The sequence below is a fragment of the Natator depressus genome, chromosome 3 (genome assembly GCF_965152275.1).
Source record: "Natator depressus isolate rNatDep1 chromosome 3, rNatDep2.hap1, whole genome shotgun sequence".
NCBI lineage: Eukaryota > Metazoa > Chordata > Testudines > Cheloniidae > Natator > Natator depressus.
This window is the reverse complement of record NC_134236.1, coordinates 117,369,062-117,394,790: the sequence shown is the minus strand read 5'-3', so window position 1 is coordinate 117,394,790 and position 25,729 is coordinate 117,369,062. Positions and strand designations below refer to the sequence as shown.

General features: G+C 44.6%; 1 protein-coding gene across 1 annotated transcript in view; it reads left to right on the top strand.

Annotated features, from left to right (window-relative positions):
- Positions 1-1,937: 1,937 nt before the first annotated feature.
- The window catches only part of IPCEF1 (interaction protein for cytohesin exchange factors 1), a 123,747-nt gene continuing 99,955 nt past the window's right edge, over positions 1,938-25,729 (top strand). Inside the window, exon 1 of the mRNA XM_074948650.1 lies at positions 1,938-2,298. The gene's annotated coding sequence lies outside the window, so the exon portion shown is untranslated. The remainder of the gene's footprint in view (positions 2,299-25,729) is intronic.

Below are 25,729 nucleotides of genomic sequence, written 5' to 3'. Positions count from 1 at the left end.
AGGCTTCAGTGTCAGCCCCAGGTGGTGGGGCTCAGGGCTCAGGCTTCAGCCCCATGCAGAGGGGCTTTGGCTTTCTGCCATGGGCCCCAGTAAGTCTGATGCTGGCCCTGCTTGATAGACCCCCTGAAACTTGCTCGTGGCCCCCCAGGGGGGCCCCGGATCCCTGGTTGAGAACCACTGTTCTAGTACGCATAGACTCTCAGCAAAAGTAGATGCACGTGTGCTGGAGCTAGCCCATTAAAAATGATAGGGCCATGGTGGTACAGGCAGTGGCTCAGTCTAGCTGTCCAAGTACAAGGCTACCCAACCGCCCATCCCCCCCCCCCCCCAAGGTATGAACTCAAGTGGGTAGCTAGAGCTGCCAACCATGTAGCTGCGGCCACATTGCTATGTTTAATGTGGTAGCTCCAGCAGAGCTAGTGTGTGTCTGTCTACCTGTGTTTGGAGGTACGCTCCCGGCTGCTGTACATACGTAGGATTGCTTGAATGGTTGGGTGTTGGTCTGAGACACCTGCTGCTATACAGGGAGGGTGTCAAAATATGGGCTTGATGCAGGAATTGCTGGGTGAAATTCTATGGCCTGCGTTATGTGGGCCAGCGTGGCTGATCATCGTAATGCCTTCTGGCTTTAAGATGTTTAGGTCTATGAATTGGGACAATGAAGATCATTATGAAAGAAGAAAAAGCCACTGGCTGTTTGAGGAACAGAGGCACCACTGCAGCACGCTCCTCAGGTGCCTTCCACCCAATGACGATAGGACCTGTGCTCACCAGTGGCCAAAAATCCCAGCCACTTAACCAATGCAAATGAACATTTTCCACAATCCAGTGGCAGCACTATCAATTAAAGCACCAGCATGTACCATGATTTTCATCATTCTCAGAGATGTTAAACTATTTGCAACAATGAACAATACATTCACAGCGTCACCTTCCCCTACCCCAGCTCTAAGGAGATTGCCAGGACTGGTGCAGATTCCTACCATGCACTTGGGCTGCAATGTGTTCCTCTAGATCAGTGGTTCTCAAACTTTTTTTTTTTGCAGACCACTTGAAAATTGCTGAGGGTCTCAGCGGACCACTTAATGATCTTTCCAAATGTTGTTTGTACTGTTAGCTTGATATTGTAAAGCGCTTTGGAGAAAAGTGCTATATTAAAAAAGCCTTAATAATAATTAATGGGTTTTTTTTGTTCTACAAATAAAAACACACAACTCATATTTTAATATCAGTAGTCTTACCTTTCTAATGCGATGGATGTGCCCTCTCTCCCCTGCCGCGGCAGGCCCCGTGGTGGGGTTGGGAAGGAAGGGGTGTGGGGTCTCTCCCTCTCTCCCCCATTGCAGCAGCCCCCGAACAGGGGCTAGGATCTTGCCTCTGCTGCAGAGCTGGGGCTGGGAAGGAGGGCCGTCTCTCCCCAGCAGCTGCAGCCCTGGAGCTAGGGAAAGTTGCCTCTTTCTCTGGCCACCGCAGCCCTGCACATCCCAAATTCCCCCCACCCCCTCTTCTCACCCCACTGCCCCCTCCCACCTACCTCCTATTCCACCAAGGCCACCACCTCACCTTACATGTGCATCTTCTCCAGGGTCCAGGCACCTAATTAGTGGAGCCACGCCTGCGCGGCTCCACTAATTAGGTGGGTGGCCCTTCATTCTCTCGTGTGCAGCCGCCCAGGCACTCACCTTTGAGGGAACTATCCGCGGACGCCTGAATGGAGCTCGCGGACCACAGTTTGAGAACCACTGCTCTAGACAGCTTTAGCAATAGTTTATCTTTATTCACTGACCAACTGACATGATTTCTATAAGAAGGACTTAGATTTCTGTAAACAGAGTGTTCAGCCCTCCAGCTGAGTTTATATTTTGAATGTTTGTCTTGAAAAACAATACTGGGAGTGAGCAGTTAGTCTGGCACTGAGTGCTTTCCCAGAATGCACTGGGCCTGATTCTTCTTTCACACTGCTTTTACACCAACACCAATGGAGTCGCTCCTGATTTACACTGGCACGAGCGAGAGGAGAATAGGGTGCAGTGTATTAAATTGAAGGTTTCAACAAAAAGGCACTGCACCTAGAGAAGTAAAAGAGGCACTTCCTTGTGTTTACTGAGAGCTTACTGCATGCAAGTTTGTATTGGCTAGCAGTTCCCCACTGCCCAGAAAGCTTCAGTCTTAATGCTGTTCTAATAGGCTACTATATTAACACTTTCTGACTTCAAGCATCACAAGCTTTCAAAATGCTGCCACAGAGAGGGGGAGAGAGAGCTTTCAAAACAGCGCTGCTTCTCAGCTTGCTGCCTGGTAAGTACGAGTCTTCACTGTCCTCTGAGAAACAGCCTGGTGTGTTTTGTTTTGTTTTTTTCCCTAAAACCAACACATGTCACGGTCAGGTAGCTTTAAAATTGGTGATCCCTCGACTAGATCTTTTTATACATTTTTATTTTATTATGCATGCTTTAAAATAGATTTCTATTAAATAAGTACACTACCGTACATATACACTTCAATGAGGGAGTAACGCAGGGAAAAGGTTATTAAAAACATTGAACAGCAAGAACTGTAGCTGTTGTCTGCCACTGAGCTGAATGTGCTACTCTCCGGATAGTTAAACATGCCCTTCCTCTGTTTCTCAAATAGAGATTGTTTTGATGTGTACTACTTGGACTATTAACTATGGACTTGATTCAGAAAAGCACAATGTACCATTTGTGCATTTTCTGCAAAGTTTGCGTGGAAAAAATGCATAAGCGGAGCGGTCTGAATAAGGCACGCTCTATTGGACTGCTATTTTGTTCTGCATGCAGCTGGAGATGCCTCCCCTCCTTTAGTCACCCCGGAGAGAATCAAAAGAGGGCAGAGAGTCAAAGGAAAAAGTGCCACGCTCCAGCTTCAAATGCAGACTAGCTAGAATCAGTGGGGGTTCTCTGGTCCTGCTAAAGTAAAAGATATCCAGTGGAGTGGAGATGTGTGTGGTATGGTTCCGAGCTACCCCAGGGAAGCCTTCATTTATAGTTAAGAAGTATTTCTCAGCCTTGTTTTTGTTAAACTAGGGTGTCCTTCTAGTAGCCTTCCTTGGCCTACAGCCTCAGCTTCACTCAGGCTGTGCCTCCTTGAACATAGGGCATGTTCTGTGCTGAGCCTGGGCTACTTTAGAGTAGCACAGAGGTCGCTCTAAAGCAGCGGTTCTCAAACTGGGGGTGGCGAGGTTATTGCCCCGGGGGGGTGGGGTCACGAGCTGTCAGCCCTGCCAGGTGCGGGGCTGACAGTCTCAATTAAATTAAATTAAAATGTAGTTTAAAATTAAATTGAAATCCCCATTTTTAATTTATAAAGGTGTGTGGGGGGAGGGTGTTTCGCACTCAGAGGCTTGCTGTGTGAAAGGAGTCTCCCATTCAAAAAATTTGAGAACCACTGCTCTAAAGTCAGCCAGAAGATAGCAGCCCCTAAGAGGGTATGGGGGTGTCATCCACTAACCAGAAAGTGTGGGAGTGCAGCATGCAAGTGTGGGCCCCTTACTGAATGAGGGAGGCAACCTAGTGACAGAGGATGTGGAAAAAGCTAATGTGCTCAATGCTTTTTTTGCCTCTGTCTTCACTAACAAGGACAGCTCCCAGACTGCTGCGCTGGGCATCACAACATGGGGAGTAGATGGCCAGCCCTCTGTGGAGAAAGAGGTGGTTAGGGACTATTTAGAAAAGCTGGACGTGCACAAGTCCATGGGGCCGGACGAGTTGCATCCGAGAGTGCTAAAGGAATTGGCGGATGTGATTGCAGAGCCATTGGCCATTATCTTTGAAAACTCGTGGCGAACGGGGGAAGTCCCAGATGACTGGAAAAAGGCTAATGTAGTGCCAATCTTTAAAAAAGGGAAGGAGGAGGATCCTGGGAACTACAGGCCAGTCAGCCTCACCTCAGTCCCCGGAAAAATCATGGAGCAGGTCCTCAAGGAATCAATCCTGAAGCACTTAGAAGAGAGGAAAGTGATCAGGAACAGTCAGCATGGATTCACCAACGGAAGGTCATGCCTGACTAATCTAATCGCCTTCTATGATGAGATTACTGATTCTGTGGATGAAGGGAAAGCAGTGGATGTATTGTTTCTTGACTTTAGCAAAGCTTTTGACACGGTCTCCCACAGTATTCTTGTCAGCAAGTTAAAGAAGTATGGGCTGGATGAATGTACTATAAGGTGGGTAGAAAGTTGGCTAGATTGTCGGGCTCAACGGGTAGTGATCAATGGCTCCATGTCTAGTTGGCAGCCGGTGTCAAGTGGAGTGCCCCAGGGGTCGGTCCTGGGGCCGGTTTTGTTCAATATCTTCATAAATGATCTAGAGGATGGTGTGGATTGCACTCTCAGCAAATTTGCGGATGATACTAAACTGGGAGGAGTGGTAGATACGTTGGAGGGCAGAGATAGGATACAGAGGGACCTGGACAAATTGGAGGTTTGGGCCAAAAGAAACCTGATGAGGTTCAATAAGGATAAATGCAGGGTCCTGCACTTAGGACGGAAGAACCCAATGCACAGCTACAGACTAGGGACCGAATGGCTAGGCAGCAGTTCTGCGGAAAAGGACCTAGGGGTTACAGTGGACGAGAAGCTGGATATGAGTCAGCAGTGTGCCCTTGTTGCCAAGAAGGCCAATGGCATTTTGGGATGTATAAGTAGGGGCATAGCGAGCAGATCGAGGGACGTGATCGTTCCCCTCTATTCGACATTGGTGAGGCCTCATTTGGAGTACTGTGTCCAGTTTTGGGCCCCACACTACAGGAGGGATGTGGATAAATTGGAGAGAGTCCAGCGAAGGGCAACAAAAATGATTAGGGGTCTGGAACACATGACTTATGAGGAGAGGCTGAGGGAACTGGGACTGTTTAGTCTGCAGAAGAGAAGAGTGAGGGGGGATTTGATAGCTGCTTTCAACTACCTGAGAGGTGGTTCCAAAGAGGATGGTTCTAGACTATTCTCAGTGGTAGAAGATGACAGGACAAGGAGTAATGGTCTCAAGTTGCAGTGGGGGAGGTTTAGGTTGGATATTAGGAAAAACTTTTTCACTAGGAGGGTGGTGAAACACTGGAATGCGTTACCTAGGGAGGTGGTAGAATCTCCTTCCTTAGAAGTTTTTAAGGTCAGGCTTGACAAAGCCCTGGCTGGGATGATTTAATTAGGGATTGGTCCTGCTTTGAGCAGGGGGTTGGACTAGATGACCTCCTGAGGTCCCTTCCAACCCTGATATTCTATGATTCTATGCCCCACCTCCAACATGCCCCCTGTGTTAAGAGGTGCAGGGGGAAGGGATGACATAAACACTGTCTGTGCTGGCTCTGTATCAACTAGACATTGCACCAGGCTGGGGGAATCTCCACATAATGAGATATGGCTGCACGTTGTGCCACTCGAATGGTACAAGGGGTCAAACAGTCCGGATGACTCCTATTCCAGCACTGAACTGTCTCCTGTTGAAACAGGACAGTAGAATGGGAGCCCCCGGGAGTAGCCGCCTGCATTTCCAGCAGATTTACTGTATTTCCACACACAGGTTTGCAGGACCAAAACCCGTAGAAGGGGATCTGGGGAGGGGGAACAAATAACATCCTGTGTGAACTGATAAGTGAGGACTTTCTGCTCCTCACTGAGTTATTCACAAATGATGAGGATGAGTAGGCCTATCATCTGCACAAGCTTTTAGTGAAGTTAATAAAGCACTTTGGGCTCCACATGGATGAAGGATGCGATAAAAATCTTCAACTCTCTATAGCTTATTAGATTTGCAATAAAGGAGAATGCATTGGGATAAAGCAATCTTGCGAGAGGTATTGTCAGAGCACCGGTTTACTTTGAAAAACAACAGTCATCTGCAAACTACCCATTTTTGTAATTTGACAGCTTGTTAAACTAAAACCCTCATTTCCTACGGGCAGAAAAGTTGTGCCAGAAGTAAGTGTAGCTGAGGAAATTGAATGGTATTTTTTCTTAAGAGCTATTTCAGTTTTTTGCACAGAAAGGGGAGGGTTTGGGATTAGATGGGTCCTTTAGTGGAGAAAGATTGACAGTGCCAAAACATGTTGCTTTGCTAAAAAACCACCCAATCTCTCTCACCACATATATTTATTACACTGGCCTTTTAAATCTTCTCTTCATATACTGTAGATACCAGGAAGGATCATTCTTGATACAGAAATGATCAGGTAAGAGAACATTTCTTTTGCCCACCCCCATTTTGATTCTCATTCTTGTAAAAGGGGGAAAATAACACAGAGTTTGAAGGCAGCTAGAATGCTAGCCTTGCATTTCTCTAGATGTCTTTTCAGTTTTTACAGATTGTAAACTGTCATTTAAAAGGAATTAAGATTCTCTTCCCCTCAATAATCAAAAGGCATAGAACTATCCCATTTGGTGTCCCAACAGGAGAAAACATGTGGCCCAAGATCCTGACAAGCAGCCGAGGAACCATCAGTTCATCTCATGAGTGTGCATTCAAAGGTGGCTTTAAAAATCATCTTTGGGCTACCTTGTCCTAGTTGGCTGCCAGTGGCCCAAAGGGGAGTGGGTTGTAGGGGTGCTGCTATGGTGGTTCTATGCAGGATGAATCCATTCCTCGGTGACTAGAGTCACTAAATTTAGGGCCGCTTTGTTCAGATGGAGCAGCACAGAGAAACCCAAGTACACTGGCAAAGCAGGCCTTCGCTCAAAAGTAATACAAGAGAAGCAGATGGAAGAACCCTTTTATCGGTGGCAAAAGCACCCCACCGGCATCAGAGGCCTGGAACTATTTTTTCCACTTTAGCAAAACAGGTGTATTTCAAGGTTCTTTGCAGCAGGAGTGGGTTGAGACATGCCTGGAACCTAGGATCTATCATATTTGGACTCTACTAATTAGTAGACTAGGCCAGCCTTCCTTTGAGAATCAGTGAAATGCATCCTATGAAGTGAGCTGTAGCTCACGAAAGCTTATGCTCAAATAAATTTGTTAGTCTCTAAGGTGTCACAAGTCCTCCTTTTCTTTTTGTGGATACAGACTAACACGGCTGCTACTCTGAAACCAGTGAAATTACTGAGCAACATCCAGCAGTGTCTTCCACTCCTACACTCTTTCCACAAAGTAACACATATGCCTCTTCAGGCCTGTCACCATCACTCACTAGGCAGGTCGTAAGCCTAGTGCAATGCGCTGATAAAGGGGCTATTTCATTTGGGAGGCAATAGTTAGGTGGCTCTGTTAATGCACATTCACCTATAAGAACAATTTCTTTCAAAATGAAGATATGTTTTTGGTTAGCTTTTCAAATAGGGCATTTTAAGTGCAATTAGCTTGTAAAGTGCTTTGATGATGAAAAAGCTATGTTCATGCCAAGGACTGGTTACGCATGCAAAGAAGTGGAAGATTCATTACAGCAATTTAAAACTGACTTGTACAGGAGGAAGGAGATCATATTAAACGTATTAATTTGTTCTTTGTCACAGCGGCTTGTGATCAGGGGCTTGTATTAAACTTTGTAAGTACACACAAAGCCAAGATGCAATGCAAACAACATTTTTAAAGGATTTAAAAATTAAGGCCCAAATTCTCAGTGTCAGCTAGGTTCAGAAGGGGGCAGGGAGCTGCAAAGAAGCTGGTTGGGGCTCCCTGATCTATGCAAGCTCCAGCATAGTTTAGTACAATCCCTGGGGTGTTCTACAGTACAATAGCAACTGTGATTCTCAGCTCCTGCCGGCTGGAGATTATTGGAGCATGATAGTGCTGTGACTACACACCCTTGCCGCTCTTCAGGTATTCTGCACTGGGGGCTATAGGGAAGCTGGTGCTATGTCAGTTCTATGCCAGTAGAATCCTTAGCTGGGACAATCTGCAAACTTTCTGACCCAAAGCAGCACAGAAGCGCCAGACCAAAGAAGAGAATCTGGCCCCATACACCTTGTGCAAAATGCTGTCAAAGCATAATGGTAGCATTTTCCATTCACTTTATAGAAGCATACAAGACACCAGAAGGTGGGTGGAATGGTACACCAGTGTAAAACTGGGACAAGGAGTAGAGAGCTAGTACCCCCACTTTCTCCCTTCCTTGAGCACATCTCCATCCTGTGACCAATGAAGTCTATGACAATGCTCCCATTGACTTCATTAGGGAACGAGGATCAGGTACTTCCATCTAGGGAACAGATAACAGAACTTTACAAATGAATTCTTTGTAATAATTACTGATCCATGCAAGCTCAGCAAGGTTAGAGGCACAATTATGTGAGTAGTTACAGTAGAAGTGTAGGAGTACTAGTGGCACCTTAGAGACTAACCAATTTATTTGAGCATAAGCTTTCGTGAGCTACAGCTCACTTCATTGGATGCAGAAGTGTGATTGAATACGCATTTGAACAGACTACCATACCCCCCGCACTGTCCAGGAATGTATGCACCAAAAAACTTCTTTGCTATTTGATGTTAGGTGCCAGCTCTTGATAACACTGAAGCTTGCTTGAGTGCAGCCAAATGTCCACTTAGAGACCTGTAGCAGCCGTATCTTACTTGATCTGATGTCAGGCCCATCCAATGCCTCCGTTTACCTCTTCCAGTCAAAGGGCCTACAAGTGGGGCTTTTGAATTAGTTCACCATATTGGGGTCTAGTTTATTAATATAAACTATCAGCTTACCATAAAGCAGATCTCCCAACCCTCATCCCCAGGCTCACTAGCTCTTATTAGCACTTTACCATACTTTATAGCCCAGGTTCAAACACTGCCTTTAGCCTGGTCAAATAGACCAAAGAATAGACCAGACTTCCTAGATATTTCTCTTGCTTCCTTCAGAAGAGAACTAAATTCCCTGCTTCCACTTTTTCACCTTTATTACATCCCCTCCTTGCAGGCTACTGCTTCTCCTTATATACTGTAGCTAAGTCACATGACTGTCAGCTGACCCTTGGACTCAATCCCATTACCTAGGAAGCAGGTTAAACCAGCCCCAGCTCACCTTGTGACATACTTCAATTACTATTTTAAACATGTGTGAGGGAGGGTGGACTTCTTTGTTTTGGAATATGCAACAACTATTCTTTATAATTGTTCAGATGCTGATGATTATGCAATGTTCTGAAAGTGTTTTAATTTGTGGTCATGGCTGCCAAATAGTATATACAAGGTTCAGTGCAAGATTTTCTCATCAATCACTATTCGGCATTCCTACGCAAAGGATTTGCTCCTCTGTGGCAGCTGTCTGTCTTTAAAAGTGAGTCAGGTTGAATGCTGACCTTGCTCAAGTCTGCAGCTTTACCCTTTGTTTTGAGTTCTGCTTTGGAAATACTGGTGTGACTTCATGACCTTTCTGAAACTGGTATCCTGTGCCTTTTAAACACAGCCTTTTACGTGAAAGAATTTACAGCAGGTTTTCCTTTCAGTCCTTCACACTTAGATGCTGGCCTCATGCCAGAATTTAGAAACTAAATTTGTAATCACTTTATTTACAAAGTGGTTTTTTTCCTTTTCTTTTTGTTGGCTTAACTTGACAGATTGTAGACTACAAGGCGCCACTTGCACTTCTTAAAATATGCTTTATTTTGCCTCCTTTGGTTGTATAGACACATTTATCCTCTGGCTCAACCCCCCTCTTTGTGCATGTGGATAAGGTAAGGCATTCTGGATTTACTCTAATGTTACAGAGACTTTTTCCTGGTGAAAATGACTGAAGTTCCGTGGAGCTGTGCTCATTTTTATCAACCGAGATTTGGTCCTATATTTTTGAATGAATTCACGTCTCAGGTAGGGATGGGCAAACCTATTTGGATAAAACAAGAAGTGGCCTGAACTTCTACCCCAAACCTGAAACTTGGTATGAGAGTCAGAAAAGCATGATAAGTATTTTGGAAAGAAAATCCCCATGTTTCTGTCCTTCCTGGCTGGTGAGCTCATGTTGCCTGGTGCTGCATTTTTAGCTCCAACCTCTGCCACTACCACTTGGTTAACAGTAGGAGACTGAACAAAGGTGGGGGCATTAGTGCTAGGAGACCCAGCAGAAAGGAGCATGCCTTCAAAACGTGCTCAAGCACTGCCCTGGCAGGTGAGTATCTCTCCACTACTTGCTCCTCCCACCCTCTCACCTCCAGGAGCAGCTCCTCTTCTTTTCAGAATCTACTTCTACTGTCCAGTAACCCCAGCAGAAGGTGTGGCATCTTCTCAGGAGGAGGGAACACAGTGGGCCAGATTCTGGCACAGGCTATGGTTCCTTTACATGTTTCAGAGGTATAAAGGGGGCTTCAACAGCCCAATGAAATGCCTAGGGCAAGGGCATCAGCATTGCTTTTAGGATGACCAGCATCTGGGGCCGTCGGGCATGGGGTGTCTGAACTATATTCACTATCTCATTTAGAATGTCCACTTCTATGGACAAGGACCAAGTCTGCCTCTATATTTTAACAATAGAGAGTGTAACCCGCTGATGAATATTGTTATAAGTGCTCATCTGTGCCCGATCTGTAGGGGCTATGAATTTGTTATAACCCCAGCTACAGAATTTTAGCTTTATTGGCAGCAGCTTTTACTTTTAGCTCTGGTGGTTCCCCAGATCTATGACTGGAGTGTTGGCCAAGATGGTGGCTATCATGTGAGCAGTACTGATGGTGGTTAACAAATAATAAATAATTGTTTGAACACGCCTTCTCAAACCTTTCTTTATGCTATCATTTAAGCAGAGCTGTGCAAAAGGGGGTTACTTTTTCACCCATTTGGGGCAGCATGTTTTGTCATTTTTGTTCTGTGCTATTTGCTGAAACATTGTTTTTCATGAAATTGCCAAGAAATGACTATATTCTCACTGAAAGTGTGTAACATAGAATATTATCAGCTGGGCTAACTGTCCACAGTATAAAGGCTTTTATCCTCTTTACACATCAGGCACTAGAGGGTGAAATAAATACTTGAGTGTCTCTGATGGTTCATCCAGAAGAGCACGTGTCTTGCCTGCAGGGCCTGATCCAGTAGGCATTTTCTGAGAGGTCTAACACCACACATAGGAGGAGGAGGAGGAGGAGGAGGAGGTGGTGAATGTTTGTTTGTAATAACCATTAACCCAGTGGTTAGAGCACTCATCTGGGAACTGGGAGAACCCCAGTTCCATTCCCTCTCCCTCTCTGAGTGAGGAGATTGGAACAGGGTTTAGACAGAAGAGAGGCATCCAGATGTCTCGAGTGAGGCAGCCATGTGCATGCAAACAGGCAGAAAGTTAAGTGCCTAGGGAACATTTATAGCAGAAATGTAGGTGCCCAGTGAGTGTAGGCACCTACAGGGTTAGGCAGCAGCCAAGCAAGGGTTATGTGGATCACAGATATGCCTAACATTGGGACTTAGGAGCTTAAATCTGGGGTTTATTCATCAGAGCTGGAGCTAGTTATAAGCAGACTAAGCAATTGCTTCGGGCCATGAGCAGCTCAAGGGGACCTTCTGTTTGCTTTTTATTATAAGAACTTGCCTGTTTTACTTGTGTGTGGGGGGGAAGGGGGATGAGGACAGCAAAAATATTCCTGTTTAGGGCCCCCAGTGGGCTAGCACTAGGCTCTGCTGTGCACTGAAGTCCTTTTGTGGATCTGGCTCTCTGTATCTCAGTTCCCCATCAGTAAAATGGGGATTTTGGTACTGCCCTCCTTCATAGGGGTGTTGTGCGGATAAATACCATTAAGGATTCTAAGGTGCTCAGAGACTACGGTAATGGGGCCATAGATAGATCTTAGCTGGATGAGTATTCCCATTTGAAATCAATGGGACTACTCAGCATGTGTGTAACTTATTGCAGGAGTAGGGCCTAAGAATTATTGAGAACAAAGACCCTTGGATCTTACAGTGAGGAGGCGATCTCAGCGCATTTATGGCCCTGTCCATACAGTAAAAACCACAACCTAAGCAATCACATTTTAAAACGTTGTGGAGCTGAACTGTGACTGGATCAGGTTTGGACACCATTTGTTTCACTATGTGTGGACAAAGCCAAACTATTTTATAAACAGGTTTTAAAAAAATATGATTTAAGTCCAGCCACAGCCAAGCTTAGCAACCGTTCTTAATCACAGTTGTTTTGGCTGTGCATTCAGGAGCTGTCAGAAGTAGCTTCTTAACAGACATGACCTTACTGGCTATAAAGCAAGTCACTGTACTGTTCCACCATAATTGCTGTAAAATTATCAAATGTCACTTGTTTTGTCAGGATTTTTTTTTTCCAGGTTGGGTGGTTTTTGGATGTTCTGTGTGTTATCTCACTTAAGTTTTGAGTTTATAAAACACTCATAAAAATAACGCATGATTGATCCCTAATGAAGGCCAGGAAGTGATTAATAATAAGAAAAGATCGTGAGTGAGAACAGGAAATCTAATCTTCAGTTTTTCTATATATAGAAAACACCTCAAGGACAAGCACGTAATGTTTTGTATAAATACGTTTAAGATGTGTTTTGTAGGCACATATTTTCAACATGTTGTCATGATCTGAAACACATGTAGACCCTGAAAAATTATGTGAAATATGCTGAGCTCTTGCCTATACACATAAGTAAATGTTATGCACAGTATATGTGTGTAAATATTTAGCTAGCAGAATGGCCACAGGAGAACTCCATCAAAATGATCCTGGAGTCAGGAAGCCACAAATTATAGCTCTGAAATTTTCCATGCTTGTGTCTCTACATAAATAAAACCAATTGGAGCAACTGAAAAAAGTTCACAAATGGTGGCATTTCAGAGCGAGGACACTTTGTTTTTTTAAACTGTTTTCTTGGCTCTGATCAGAAGGCGTATGCAAGAACATAAACAGCATCCCCAGTTCTGAGTTTGATTCCTGATAGATATGCAAACACGTTCAGATTTCTAAATATTCCTGTTAATTTCATTATTATTTTGGCAGAGGCCAAAAGTGGGCTAGTTAGGTGGGGGCAGGCTTTGCTTCTAACCATTGCAAAGACATCAGTTGATGGCTATCTCACTTGTTCTTGCAAGCTCATCTTTGTAAGATCTTTGGGGCAGGATGGCATCTTCCTATGTGTTTGGGCAGCAACTAGCACAACGGGGCCCTGATCCTATCTGTGGGTTTTGGATAATAATGAAATATCAATGTTTAATGCTGAATTAGGAAACAACGTTAGGAGGCCTTACTTCTTGTTCCTTATTTTAGCTGGCACCAGTTCAGCCAAACACTAGTGGTTACTATCAATACCTGGAAAGTCTCTGAGACAGCTATTGGTTATCAAAAGTGCGTATACCAGGGATTGGCAACCTTTGGCACGTGGCCCACCAGGGTAAGCCCCCTGGCGGGCCGGGCCGGTTTGTTTACCTGCCGCATCCACAGGATCGGCTGATCGCAGCTCCCACTGGCCACGGTTTGCTGCTCCCACTGGCCACGGTTCGCCGCTCCAGGCCAATGGGGGCTGCGGAAAGCAGCGGCCAGCACATCCCTCAGCCCACACTGCTTTCCATAGCCCCCATTGGCCTGGAGCGGCGAACCGTGGCCCGTGGGAGCTGCGATCAGCTGATCATGTGGATGCGGCAAGTAAACAAACCGGCCTGCCCCGCCTGGGGGCTTACCCTAGCATGCCGCTTGCCAAAGGTTGCCGATCCCTGGCGTATACAGCCAATGATAGCTCAAAGTATTCCAACCAATGGCTTCTCACAGTGCTTTGTTGCTTAGCTGTCTTGGTCTGCCCATCTGTTTGTAGCCTATTGAACAGTGGGGCTGTTATTGCCTCCATTCCTGTTGTTGTCACACCTGAGTCTTTACATTAGCTTCAGCTGGATTAGTGCAGCCCTAACAATAGTAACTGCCAGGAACATCTGGATGCTTCAGAGATCTAGACTCTGGATCATGCTGGAGAGAGGACAGCAGGCGAAATAAATTCCTTAAAGGGCAAGGGGAAGGAAGGAAAAAGTGTTTTCTCTGTGGCAGGCTTCGGGAGACAGATACTACATCATTTTGAAAGAAGGTTTGGTATCATTCATGGTTTTTGTATTTCTTTCTCCCTCCCCTGGAGAAAAGATTCTTTGAGCAGAGAAGATTAAATGAAAGGGGAACATCGCTGGATTTTAAAAATGGAAGAAAGGAGGCTGCTACCCGCTTTCTCAGGAGTTCTGCTCTCTAACTTCTGTACTTCAAACAAACAAGCTAGTGGCAAGAAAGCCTCCTTTTCTAACTTACGTTCCCTGAAGCCCTTCCCTGCCCCTGCCTGACCATCTTAAAGAGCAAAATGGAGAGGGAAATCTATTGTATGGAGGGGTGAATACCCATATCATATCTGACAACATTTGAAAATGTTTAAAGTAGGGAATTAAAACAACCCCCCATAATTTTCACTGTACTGAGATTAACTGACCTGGGAGATGCTTGTGGAGGAAAAGTGACAAAATACTAGATTAAATATGGTGGAAAATAGGAAGAGTTGGCATCTCTGCCCTGTTACCTTTGGTATCTGGGAAGAGGGAAACATCGTGTCTTCAGCTGGGTCCATGAAAATTGTTCTATTTCATTGATTTCAGACAAAGGGAGGCTTGCTCGGTATTTAGGCCCTACTTCTGCGATTGGATCCTCACGGGTGGACGCTTGCAGCCCCTGTGTTCAATAGGGCTCTGTGCAGATATCAGAATTGGCCTGCATGGAGCCCATTGCAGCGTCAGGGTTTACGTCCCTGGTGCTGAGGGCAAGGACTTCTTTAGCAGCGGGGTCAGCTCTGTTGCATTCTGTTGTAGTCAGACCTAGTTGGAAGTCTTTCTGTACAACTGCAGTTATTGTTTACAGTGCCTAACCTTTATTAATCACACTTTGGCTGAGCAGTTTAATATGCTCTTGTATTTCTTTGAATTTGTCTAATTTCTATGGTGGACACTGCTATGGATGGCTGGGTCTTCATGCAGAATGGCTATCTATCTAGTATTTAAGATATTTATATCGTCCCTGTAACCATAGTGTCTGAGTACCTCACAGTCTTTAATGTATTTATTCTCACTACTGCTCTTACACCACTGAAGTCAATGGGAGTTTTGCCATTGACTTTAATGGGAATAGCACAAGGCTTCATGGTGTTTGCTCAAGATCACACAAGAAGCCCGTAGCAGATCAGGAAATTAAACCTGGGTCTCCTAAGTCTTACATTAGTGCTCAAACAACTGTGCCATCCTTCCTGCCTCTCAAAGGTCCCTCAATTTAGTGTTGGCAGACTATTCATTAAACTATGATGGTAGGCACCATCAGTCACCTAGCCCCTGATCCTGCAATGACCTCTGGCTACCTAGTGACAGATGATGTGGAAGAAGCTGAAGTACTCAATGCTTTTTTTTTTTTTTGCCTCGGTCTTCACAGGCAAGGTCAGCTCCCAGATTGCTGCACTGAGCAATCAGATGGGGAGGAGGTGAGCAGCCCTCAGTGGTGAAAGAACAGGTTAAGGACTATTTAGAAAAGCTGGACATGCAAAAGTCCATGGGGCCAGATGCAATGCATCTAAGGGTGCTGAGGGAGCTGGCGGATATGATTGCAGAGCCGTTGGCCATTATCTTTGAAAACTCGTGGCGATTGGGGGAGGGCCTGGACAATGGGGAAAAGGCAAATGTAGTGCCCATCTTTAAAAAAAAAAAAAAAAAAAAAAAAAAAGGAAGAAGGAAAATCTGGGGAACTATAGATGAGTCAGCCTCACCTCCAGAAAAATCATGGAGCAGGTCCTCAAGGAATCCAATTTGAAGCACTTGGAGGAGAGAAAGGTGATCAGGAACAGTCAGCATGGATTCACCAAGGGCAAGTCATGCCTGACCAACCTGATTGCCTTCTATGATGAGATAACTGGCTCTGTGGTTATGGGGAAGGCACTGGACGTGATATACCTTGACTTTAGCAAAGCTTTTGATATGGTCTCCCACAGTATTCTTGCCAGCAAGTTAAAAAAGTATGGATTGGATGAATGGACTATAAGGTGGATAGAAAGCTGGCAAGATCATTGGGCTCAAAGGGTAGTGATCAATGGCTCAGTATCTAGTTGGCAGCCGGTATCAAGTGGAGTGAGCCAGGGGTCGGTCCTGGAGCCGGTTTTGTTCAATATCTTCATTAATGATCTGGATGGATTGCACCCTCAGCAAGTTTGTGGATGACACTAAGGTGGGGGAGAGGTAAATATGCCGGAGGGTAGGGACAGGGTCCAGAATGACCTAGACAAATTGGAGGATTGGGCCAAAAGAAATCTGATGAGGTTCAACAAGGACAAGTGCAGAGTCCTGTACTTAGGACGGAAGAATCCATGCACTGCTACAGGCTGGTGACTGACTGGCTAAGGGGCAGTTCTGCAGAAAAGGACGTGGGGATTACAGTAAACGAGAAGCTGGATATGAGTCAACAGTGTGCCCTTGTTGCCAAGAAGGCTAACGGCATTTTGGGCTGCATTAGTATGATCATTGCCAGCAGATCGAGGGAAGTGATTATTCCCCTCTATTTGGCACTGGAGAGGCCACATCTGGAGTATTGCATCCAATTTTGGGCCTCCCTGCTACAGAAAGGATGTGAACAAATTGGAGAGAATCCAGTGGAGGGCAACGAAAACAGTTAGGGGTCTGGGGCATATGACTTATGAGGACAGGCTGAGGGATCTGGGCTTATTTATTCTACAGAAAAGAAGAGCGAGGTGGGATTTGATAGCAGCCTACAACTACCTGAAGGGGGGTTCCAAAGAGGATGGAGCTAGGCTGTTCTCAGTGGTGGCAGATGGCAGAACAAGAAGCAATGGTCTCAAGTTGGAGTGCGGGAGGTCTAGGTTGGACATTAGGAAACACTGTTTCACTCGGAGGGTGCTGAAGCACTGGAACGGGTTACCTAGGGAGGTGGTGGAATCTCCATCCTTAGAGGTTTTTAAGGCCCGGCTTGACAAAGCCCTGACTGGAATGATTTATTTGAGGTTGGTCCTGCTTTGAGTAGGGGGTTTGACTAGATGACCTCCTGAGAACTCTTCCAACCCTAATCTTCTAGGATTCTGTGGTCCTGCAATGACCTCTGGCTGGACAGACCCCTATGCCTGCAGAGCATTCAGTGCATGGTCAGAAGCCTAGTTTATTGAGAACACATGAGACTAAGAATCTATATGATATCACGGAGAAAGGTGTAGGGTAGGATTTCGCTCTATCTAGAAGGATTTTGATTTTCCAGTTACTGTTCTGCTTTGTCAGGGCAATTCCATAACTTGTGTTTGTATTCCCCCTCCCCACCCCCACTTTATTTATTTGGCAGAGACAACAATGATCAATGTCTAAATCGTTTGAAGTTCTACTGGAGCTAAGTCAGTGTAAGATGTTTGTCCTTAACAAATCGTAGTTTTAGACGCATCTCAGACAGCCTTGTGGCCTTTTGTCATTTGTTTTTTGCTAGTTTTCAGTTTTATTTTTCTTAATAATATAGAGTGCCTGTATTTTTTCCCATTTTTGAGAATGGACACACACACACCACCAAATTGTGTGTGTGTGTGTGTGTGTGTGTGAGAGAGAGAGAGATGATATTCACAAGTTACTGGAAAGTTATGTGTAAGAGAGGCTTGAGATTTGTAGTTTGCTATATCTGTTATACATATAGTGTGAGTTCTATTTAAGTTCCTAGATTGTCCTTCTGTAGTGGTGGAATGTAGGGGTCCACAGAAATTGGAATCATAGAATATCAGGGCTGGAAGGGACCTCAGGAGGTCATCTAGTCCAACCCCCTGCTCAAAGCAGGACCAATACCCAACTAAATCATCCCAGCCAGGGCTTTGTCAAGCCTGACCTTAAAAACTTCTAAGGAAGGAAATTCCACCACCTCCCTAGGTAATGCATTCCAGTGTTTCACCACCCTCCTAGTGAAAAAGTTTTTCCTAATATCCAACCTAAACCTCCCCCACTGCAACTTGAGACCATTACTCCTTGTTCTGTCATCTGCTACCACTGAGAACAGTCTAGATCCATCCTCTTTGGAACCCCCTTTCAGGTAGTTGAAAGCAGCTATCAAATCCCCCCTCATTCTTCTCTTCCGCAGACTAAACAATCCCAGTTCCCTCAGTCTCTCCTCATAAGTCATGTGTTCCAGTCCCCTAATCATTTTTGTTGATCTCTGCTGGACGTTTTCCAATTTTTCCACATCCTTCTTGTCGTGTGGGGCCCAAAACTGGACACAGTACTCCAGATGAGGCCTCACCAATGTCGAATAGAGGGGAGCTTTGTACTGGGTTATAATTGTTCAAATGGCATTGAAGTAAGATCTGTACATAGTTTTGCGAGGATCTTAATAACCTTCTTGTGCCCTTTCTTTCAAAGTCTCTCTTTGCTGCCCATTTCTTCTCCCAGGGTCATTTGGCTGGGTTCAGAGAAAGTTGTGCGCCCATATGTGTTGTAGGGCAGGACTGTGTAAGGCTCTTAAGTGCTTAATCTGAGTATTGTTCAGGGAATTTAGAGCCGGTTGTAACTTGCACTCTCTGGAAAATCTTGCATAGTGCTGATCATAAGCTCTAAAATATAACACAAGTCAACACTGTTCTAGCTTGACCAGCTTTCACCATGGTTTGGCCAGCTACAGTGGATGGGATCATCATGTTAAAAAATTATTTTGTAGCCTCCTGTAGGGACTAATAGCCTCACTTGTTGCCCTGATTCTCTGGCATTTTGAACTGAGATCTGTACAAAGGAGCACATGATTGAAATTTGAATTCTCTGTAGCTTGAGCCTCGTCGGAGAAGAGTGGGTCCCCACGGTCTTTCTGGTTGTTCAGGTGGGTCACATCACAAAAATACTTTCTTTTTATAACACTGCTTGCTCCAGCCCTAACACACTGAGTAAAACCGAACTTATTCTGTACCTGTTAGAAATCCTTCACAGTCCAGCAAGTAGTTAATAGTTAAAGACATTATGGCTGGAGGAGATAGGGTTGCAGAATGCTTTACCTTTGTTATATGGGGTCAGGATCTAGAAAAATCTTGGGAGTTACTCCACTTCAGTGCTTATGGCAGACAGCCCAAAGATTTGGAGTTGAAGGCCTGATGATTTAAATATAATACTTAATATTTAAAAAATAAGCAATAGCTGCTTAGAGTGTGCATGCAATGCATACAGACTGTATAATGTCTATTAATCAAGCAGTCTTGCATAGCAGTGCTGGCATGTAACTGTTTCCATTTTTCTGTTTGTTTGGTGTGTGCAGCCGCTTCCCAGCACAACATTGCCAGTGACTTTTAAAACTCCTATGAATGCCACAATGTAAAAATTACCCGGGAGTTGTGGTCTGAGGTGCTGCCACCTTGTGGAAGTTCTTGGGCAAAACCATGACAGACAAACTCCAGCTGCTCTCAAGGAGAGGCCAGGGCTGCCAGTGAAAAATCAGCTTTTGTTGTGAATCTTAGTGCAGTTCACGATCTTTATGAGTGACATGCGATGTCATAGAATTTCTTTTCAAGGTGGTATGGACTCTTACTCACCCTGAGATGCTCTTTCTGAGGATTGAAAAAGCCTTCAGGCTAGGGAAGCCTTATAAATAAGGCATATCTAGGATGAACTTGGCTCAGAATTTTATTGAGTGGGAAAAATGTTATAGGCAAAACTTTTGTTCTGGACATGAGGTAGCCCTGAGAAACAGATTTTGGGAGGGTGCGGGGAAAGGTTACATGCTACAATCAGTCCCACATATCTCACCTTCACTAGACTTGAACAGATATAGATCTACTTATTCAACACTTGTTTCCTTTCCATTAGGACGGTGTGAACTAACTCAGAAAAACATGTTTCAGAGTAACAGCCGTGTTAGTCTGTATTCTCAAAAAGAAAAGGAGTACTTGTGGCACCTTAGAGACTAACCAATTTATTTGAGCATAAGCTTTCATGAGCTACAGCTCACTTCATCGGATGCATACTGTGGAAAGTATAGAAGATCTTTTTATATACACACAAAGCATGAAAAAATACCTCCTCCCACCCCACTCTCCTGCTGGTAATAGCTTATCTAAAGTGATCACTCTCCTTACAATGTGTATGATAATCAAGTTGGGCCATTTCCAGCACAAATCCAGGTTTTCTCACCTCCCCCGCCCATGGAAACCATCTACCACAACTCTGTCCTCTAAAAAGTATGAGCTTTAGGTCTGCATCATCTTACAAATGCATCATCAGACAAATCCAAACTGCCTTCTGCATGTAGAGAATAGCATTATAGGTGTGATCCATGTATTGAGGCCAGTGCAGCAGTTGAAATCCACTTCACTTGTGTAAAGCTAGAGCAACTTGCTGCAGTTCTGTGCAGAGACTGAAGAAGTCAAAGCGACTTTCCCAATCCAAGGTACAGAGCTGCAATGCTATCCTCTTGAAGCCGCTTTTCCCTCGTATAAGAAGAATAGGTGCTGCAGCCAGATTTTCAAAAGTGCATTGGGTGCATATTGGGTGCTGAGCACTCTTGAAAATCTGGCCCCACATACCAGTCGCATGGACCTGGAAGCCACTGGATCTGCACAAATGTGGATTTTATGGACCCTCAGGTCAGCTTTTTGCTCTAGTTTATTTAAGGCTGGTTCAAAGACCCAGGAGATATAAGGGCATTTCTGCATGACTGCTCTGCTCACGGTTTCATTGCCTGGTCCTGCTGTGGGGCCAAAGAGTGCAAAGGGCCTTTTGCTGTTCCTCCACACCCTGGGTCATGTCGGCCTCAGATGAGTACTGATTCAGGAGCAAGATTGCAGGGACAGTCTGAGTTGGGAGGTAACTCTAACTGAAGACTAGGGACTCAGGTGGCCATGGTTTAGTGTGAAACACCTGGTAAGGAGAGGGGGTCTCCTGGGGGCTATCTACTGGGGCAAGAGAGAATTTCCATCATAACGCCTTGTTAGTTTTGACTGTGAAATTCTGGAGCTGAAGCTACATTATTTAATCCCAAATGGATAGGAACTGGGGCTAGAAAAGGTTTTAGCAGGCAGCATTCAGGACAGGCAGTGCCCTTGAAATGGTGACATTTAAAAAAAATTGAGCCCACCTAAGAGGGTTGGGTTTGGAAAGCAGGGAGTGACTGGAGCTAGAAACTATCCAGTGCTGTGCTGAGCTCCCAAAATATGTTGTTACCTCTCTGGCTAAATGTCCAGGATCTCCATCCCTCCCTGAAGGGTCTGTAAATGTTGAGCCGGGGGATGGAACACATGCAGTGTGTAGCAGAGAAGCAGGACATCATGGAAGCAAATTCAGTAAAGCAGGAATGAGCAATACAATGCCAGTCCAGTTAGAGCCTTAATTGTCTCTTGCCTTTCCTCCACCACCCTCAAAATCTATTTCCTTTTACACTCTATTTCATTCTCTTAATAGCTTCACCATTTTGGGTAGTTAAACAAGGAACTGTTTTAATCATGGAAAACAGGAGTTGAAAGCTGCTGAAAATAGTACCACACCCAGAGCACTGTGTCATGAGTGGGTGGGGGCTCAGCACTTGATTGCACTGAAGAAACAATTTCTTAGGAGTGTTGAGTGGGTGAATGGGTTTGACCCCTGCTTGATTTGAGGGTAGGTGAGTCACCTGGAGGGAGCATCTTGTAAGGATATACCGCCAGAGCCCCGACCAGGGGTATTCTATCTGCTACCCAAGATCCATAAACCTGGAAACCCTGGACGCCCCATCATCTCAGGCATCGGCACTCTTAGAGCAGGATTATCTGGCTATTTGGACTCTCTCCTCAGACCCTACGCTACCAGCACTCCTAGCTACCTTTGAGACACCACCGACTTTCTGAGGAAACTACAGTGCATTGGTGATCTTCCTGAAAACACTGTCCTGGCCACCATGGATGTAGAAGCTCTTTATACCAATATTCCACATGAGGATGGACTACAAGCTGTCAAGAACAGTATCCCTGATGAGGCCATAGCACACCTGGTGGCTAAGCTTTGTGACTTTGTCCTCACCCACAACCACTTCAGATTTGGGGACAACTTATATCTTCAAGCCAGCGGCACTGCTAGGGGTACCTGCATGGCCCCACAGTAGGCCAACATTTTTATGGCTGACTTAGAACAACGCTTCCTCAGCTCTCGTCCCCTAGCACCCCTCCTCTACTTGCGCTACATTGATGACATCTTCATCATATGGACCCACTAGAAGGAGGCCCTTGAAGAATTCCACCTGGATTTCAACAATTTCCATCCTACCATCAACCTCAGCCTGGACCAGTCCACACAAGAGATCCACTTCCTGGACACTACAGTGCAAATAAGTGATGGTCACATAAACACCCTATACCGGAAACCTACTGACCGCTATACTTGCCTACGTGCCTCCAGCTTCCATCCAGGACACATCACACAATCCATTGTCTACAGCCAACCCCTAAGATACAACCGAATATGCTCCAATCCTTCAGATAGAGACAAACACCTACAAGTTCTTTATCAAGCATGCTTAAAACTACAATACCCACCTGGGGAAGTGAGGAAACAGATTGACAGAGTGAGATGGGTACCCAGAAATCACCTACTACAGGATAGGCCCAACAAGGAAAATAACAGAACACCACAGGCCATCGCGTACAGCCCCCAGCTAAAACCTCTCCAGCACATCATCAGCGATCTACAACCTATCCTGGAAAATGATCCCTCACTCTCAGACCTTGGGAGGCAGGCCAGTCCTTGCTTACAGACAGCCCCCCAAGCTGAAGCAAATACTCACCAGCAACTACACACCACACCACAGAAACACTAACCCAGGAACCAATCCCTGTAGCAAACCTTGTTGCCTACTCTGTCCCCATATCTACTCTAGCGACACCATCAGAGGACCCAACCACATCAGCCACACCATCAGAGGCTCATTCACTTGCACGTGTACTAATGTTATATATGCCATCATGTGCCAGCAATGCCCCTCTGCCATGTACATTGGCCAAATCGAACAGTCCCTATGTAAAAGAATAAATGGGGACAAATTGGACATAAGGAATGGTAACATTCAAAAGCCAGTAGGAGAAGACTTCAATCTTCCTGGACGTTCTCTAACAGATTTGAAAGTAGCTATACTTGAACAAAAAAACTTCAGAAATAGACTTCAAAGAGAAACAGCAGAACTAAAATTCATTTGCAAATTTAACACCATTAGAATAGAATATAGAATATCAGGGTTGGAAGGGACCTCAGGAGGTCATCTAGTCCAACCCCCTGCTCAAAGCAGGACCAATCCCCAATTAAATCATCCCAGCCAGGGCTTTATCAAGCCTGACCTTAAAAACCTCTAAGGAAGGAGATTCCACCACCTCCCTAGGTAACGCATTCCAGTGTTTCACCACCCTCCTAGTGAAAAAGTTTTTCCTAATATCCAACCTAAACCTCCCCCACTGCAACTTGAGACCATTACTCCTCATTCTGTCATCTGCTACCACTGAGAACAGTCTAGAAAATGTGCATCCCTTTTACTCAGCCCAGCAGTAGGAAAGTGCACAATATAAGCAGCAGTGGTCACCGTTTATAAACTGTAGATTGTGTGTTTGTGAAATGTATTCTGATTATTGGAAACTTGTTTCTTGTCAGTTCTTCTCATGTGCTGTCAGCCTCTCAAATGAGCTCACTTTAACCAAGATGGCCACCTCCACCAATTGGGTCAGCAGTGCCAACTTCAAAGACCTTTTTATAAAAATAATACAATTTTCAGGATTTTTTTTAGACTTGTGCACTGAGAAAAATGAGTGCAATTTTCCTACATTGCCATTCATGGGTTTAATTTATATTCCTTCTCTTCAGTAAAAATGACTAAAAATGTTTTTTGAAATTAAACCAGGATCTAAAAGGAAAGCAGATTTCTCCTTTAGAATCTAAGGGGTTCATGAATTAAAAACACAATAGCTAACTTTGCTCTGATGTCATATTGATGAGATGATCTTGAGTATGCAAATGATATTGCCTTATTTGACGAGATTACAGCTAATGCTGGAGGAGCGGTGGGAAAACGGCAGAATCTATGGGACTTAAGGTCAACAGTGATTAAACTAAAGCTATGCATGCCACCTATAAAACAGAAATGAATGGCCTGTCAATGCTGAACATAGATGGCAGTGACATTGAATGGGCGTATAGTTTTTATCCACGTGGCTATTCAGTTGACAGCAGAAGGTTTTACATCCGAAGAAGTTGCACTTTGGATTGGTCTTGCGCCAATGGCATTTGAGTGTCCTCCAAGCCATCTGTCTGGGTGATGGGATGCCTGTGTGACAGCTAAGATACAAGTGTTCAACACAGCAGATATGATAGCTGTCTTATATGGAGCAGAGAGACATGGTCATTGAAAGCAGAGAGGAAACTAAAAGAAATATTCAATGTGAAGAGTTATGGTGTGTTCTTAACATCCGATGGTTTGATATTTTTTTGTCACAAACAAGATATTTGGATGATCCCAACAAGTTGGAATCTTGTGCCAGCTGAGAACAAGATAACCGCCATGGTGGGGTCATGTCCGACATGCAGAAGAAGGTATGCTTTTACAGAAGGTTCATAGAACTGAAGTTGAAGGATGTAGTGCATAGGCCAATGATCTTGGAAGATACAATTTTGAAGGCTTTAAGAAGAACTAAACCCTTCTATATGGACTCTTGCCAAAGGAAGAAGACTTGCAAGGGGTCATTCAAGACAAAAGTCCATTCTGCGAGCCACTACGGCTGGATAATAGTTATGGGAATCTGATTTTTTTTTTTTTAAATAAAAGATGGTTAAGGATTATTCACATCTTATATATGAGGAAACTGAGCACCAAGATATCATGTGACCTGCCCAAGTTCATGGAGTGAGAACAACTATACTAGGCATTTCCAGTGCTTCTGCTATTAGTCTAGTATGAGTGCATCTTCATTACCAGTAGCAATGGTGAAAGTGCCAGTGTAGAAATGGCAGAGGTTTTTATTTTTAAGCAGGATGTCATCTAACACTAGCACTTCAATTTCCTCATATGCAAAGAGGGAATAATACAATACTGGACCATACTTTAATGTTGCTTTGAAGTCTCCAGTTTTAACACACAAGTGGTAGGCAGCACACGAGTGAAAAAGTTTGCTCCTTCTCAACTCTGTCACTCCTGCTGTTGCAACCTCTAGTGGAGTTTGCACCAGTGGTAAATCAATGGTGAGAAAAGTGCTAATGTAAACAAGTGAATCAATGGCAAAATAGAGAGAACCCAGATGTCTTGATTCTTGGTGCCTAGATACTATAGTAAGGGGCACATTAAAAATAAATAAGGCTGGAGTCTAACCACTAGACCACGAGTCTAACATTAGCAGAGTATTTCTTGATGTATCTGAGTAATTAGTCCCTTCCTTGGCCTAGTGAACTGATCTTTAATAATGGAGAATGCAAATAAACTGGGGGTGGAGGAAGCACAGAAAAAAGAAAAATAACCCAAAGAGAAGGAACTTGTGTCATTCTTTGCATGCTAGAACAGCATTTGCAAAGCTCAAGAGAGCAATAAAGTGGAGGAGCAAAGTATAAAAAGAGGAACTGAAAAACATTGCTGTCTGCAGTCTCAGCAGAAAGTGCTGATGAGAAATGACAAGTGAACAGTTTTGGAGGGTGGCACCTGCTAATCCTGCTCTAACCAAGAATTTATCAGCATTTCCATTGTAAAGCTTTCATTTTGGGCATTACTGCATTTTGATCTGTACATTTTCACAAAGGGCTGCAACTTGGGTGTTAATTTGGCTTTGGCAGCCCTCCCCCCCCGTGTATATCATAGAATCATAGGACTGGAAGGGGCCTTGAGAAGTCATCTAGTC